General features: G+C 57.7%; 1 protein-coding gene across 1 annotated transcript in view; it reads right to left on the minus strand.

The window, feature by feature from the left end:
- The window catches only part of NDUFA10 (NADH:ubiquinone oxidoreductase subunit A10), a 32,894-nt gene that overhangs the window by 6,808 nt on the left and 22,891 nt on the right, over window positions 1–3,195 (minus strand). The gene's annotated exons all lie outside the window — the stretch shown is intronic.

The following is a 3,195-nucleotide window of genomic DNA, read 5'->3' on the forward strand; positions in this document are numbered from 1 at the left end:
AGCCAAACGTGACAGAACCAAAAGGAGACATCCACGAGCAGTGGCGTATTCCCACGCACCTCGCACAGCACACAGCGGAGGAGACCAACGGCCAGCGAGAATGAGGACGCTCCGAACAATGCGACGGCTCTGACGACAGGCGCACGGGGTGGCGGCGGCGGCGGCGGCGCTGTCTGCCAGGACCCGGACACGTCTCCAAAACGGACCAAGCGCAGAGCCGCACGTCAAGTCTCAATCACGTCCCAAGGGCTGAAATCCAAGTAGGATTCTGACTAAGTGGGGTTAAGCCGGAAATCAATGAAACGATAGTCAGAAAGATCCCCACTGCTTTTAAACTACCTGGGAGAACTCAAATGAGCACACTGGTCAGAAAAGAAATCGGGTTACGATGAAAAAACACTTTGGATTGAATAACTATAAACAAATAACATCAAGAACCATGAGATTGAGTTGAGCCAGATTTGAAAGGCCATGAGTTTAGCTTTAAATGCACAGATCTGAAAACAAGACATGCTAGAAATCAGCGATCCACCTGCTCATCTTAAGAAGTTAGAAAAATACCAAATAAAAGCAAAAACGAGCAGTCATCGGTGAACTAGAATGTGTTACAGTGACGCCGAGCAGGAAGCTGCAGGAAAAGCGCCTGCCGAGTGACAAGGGGAAGAAGGAACACGGCCAGGCCACCACCAGGGACGAAGGGGGCCAGCGGTCCCTCAGGGCCCCCCGCGCTGGACACAGGCAAAAGGACCGTTTACACAGCTCACGCCAAGAAACTGGAACACTTACACGAAACGGGCAAATTCCTGGAAAACGCGACTTTCAGAATCTAATGCAAGAAGGAATAGGACACCGAATGTGCCATATTCGTGACAGAAACTGAACCCGTGGCTTACAGTGGTCCCGCGGAGCCCCGCCAGCCAGCCCCGCTGAAGGCTGGGGGAGCCGCAGCGCCGTCCTACACCGGCTCCCTGGGGAACAAATGAGGGGCAGGGGCCACCGCAGCTCGGTGTGTGACGCCAGCACGACCCGGCAGTAGGAACCGACGACGGTGTGATCGCAACAGGACAGTATCATCCGATCTCTCGGGAACATGGATACAGAACACCCCAAACCGTGGGAGCCAGGCCCAGCTCCGTGAAGAGCAGGACACACACGCGAGTGCCAGTCATCCCGGGAAATCGGGCCGTGGGTCAATCACCGGGACTGATCACGGCAACAGGAAGAGGAGAAAAGGCACCAGGGCAGACACCGTGGGATGAAGCGCAACGGACTCGCCACGCCCAGCAGAAATTCTGCGGAAAGGACTGACAGAGAGCAGGGCCTTCGCCGCACGCAGCGGGCGCGGCCCCTCCGGCGAGCCCCTCCAGCGAGCCCCTCCGGCATGCCCCCTCCAGCAAGCCGCTGCGGGCCCCTCCAAACCTCTGACTCAGACGGGGGCTGCACCGAGCCAGCGAGCCAAGGCGAGAAAACAAAAGGGGTGTGGGGACTGGGAAGAAAGAAACCGCCATCGTCTGCTGCCATCTACTTCTTTTCACATTCTGTGACTTTTAAACAACCATTTCCGTAGAGCTAACGCTTGGAACTGCCTGCGTTTCTTGTAATGGTCACCACCGTGGCCTGGCTGTTGGTTAACAGGACCGTCCCGTACTCTGAGTGGTGTCGCTACGGCAGTAACGACAGGGCCACCCGCAGACCTCGCCGTTACATGAAGGTCCACACTCGTGCCATCGGCCCTCCCCTGCGGCTCGTCAGGCTGTCCGCGCACGCAGGAGCGCACAGCCAGGCCGTCTCTGTGCTGCTGCACCGTGTGACAGCAGATCGATCCTCTGACAGAATTTGAAAAATTTTTTAATTTAAAAGAGCAAAGCGTTCTCATGGGTAACTTATTTACCCGTTGGTTTGTAAGTTCTCCATCCACGCACCACCTGCAGGCCCCGGCACCAGCGGTTTGGACTAACGGGCGACAGGGGAGAAGCCAGGTGGCCTGGGTCGTGATGAGGCGCAGGCTCTGTGGAGCCAGGGGGCGGAGGGGCAGGCGGCACGGGGCTCCGCACGTGAGCACGGGGCGCCTGCAGTACCACAGGGGCGCCGAGGGCGGGATCAGACTCAGGGCGCCCGAGAGGAAGCGGCAGTGGGATTCGGTAAGACGACGGAGCCCTGCACAACGGCAGCAGCGGCCACGACGCAGGAAAACGACGCCCCCCTGTACAAGGGACTCCGCGGGACCCAGTGAGTCAGTAAACGCGGAGGGGGGACAGTCATCAAGGGCGGGCGTCCCGGCCTGTGCCAGAGTGGGGACCCAGGCACCTGCTGCAGGGAGGAGCCGCCAGCCCCTGCATGATGAGGCTGTGGACCCCCAGCTCCACTCAGAAAGAGAGTGACTAGATGTGTACCCACACACCTACAAGGCCGGAAAGTAACTTGGGCGGGGGGGGTCTCTTTACAACTTTATGTATTTTCTAAAATGTCTACATTGAACAGACTCACTTTCAAAACAACCAAAAGAACTTACTTAAAAAAAATGTCAAAAATCTCAGACAGACAGACAGACATGGGACACTCTCGACATCCCATCAGCGCCAGAAGAAATCTGTGTCAAACCAGAGCACTGCAGCAACACGAAAACATTCAGCTTTCACCTCATCGAAACGCCGAGTGCTTAGCTCGAGTTCTAACCCAGACAGTCACGCCACACACTTGCCGACGACAAACCCCAACCGCAGCCGGTGCCGAACGGGTCAGGTTCTCACCAGCCTTCCTGAGAAGGCTCTCGCTCGCCCGCTGGACCCAGAACGAACTTAAGAATGTTCCCTCGGTTCCCGGACGCCTGCCTGAAATGACGCTCCAGACCACTGTGAAAACAAATACTCCACTGAAAAGGTGTGCGAATCAGATGAGCAGACAGACCAGGACGGCAGCCGGGCCCGCCCACCTGCCCGCCCCTGCCCACCTGCCGGTTGCTGCCCCCCGCCGCCCCCCGCTCCCAGCACCCCTGCAGGAACCACGGCCTTCCACGTAAGGGCGGGTGGACCACGCAGAGTAAGCAACACCGGAAGCCCAACCTGACATGGAAGAAACGCAGCAGATGAAGGCGAAAGGACAGAGACCGTTCTGTACCAAGGTGACATGCTGACAAAGGCTGTCCCCTGCAGCACACGGCACCCTGAACATCAGGCTGTGCGTGGACATTCGACA

Source organism: Pteropus alecto, unplaced genomic scaffold (genome assembly GCF_000325575.1).
Source record: "Pteropus alecto unplaced genomic scaffold, ASM32557v1 scaffold143, whole genome shotgun sequence".
Classification (NCBI taxonomy): domain Eukaryota; kingdom Metazoa; phylum Chordata; class Mammalia; order Chiroptera; family Pteropodidae; genus Pteropus; species Pteropus alecto.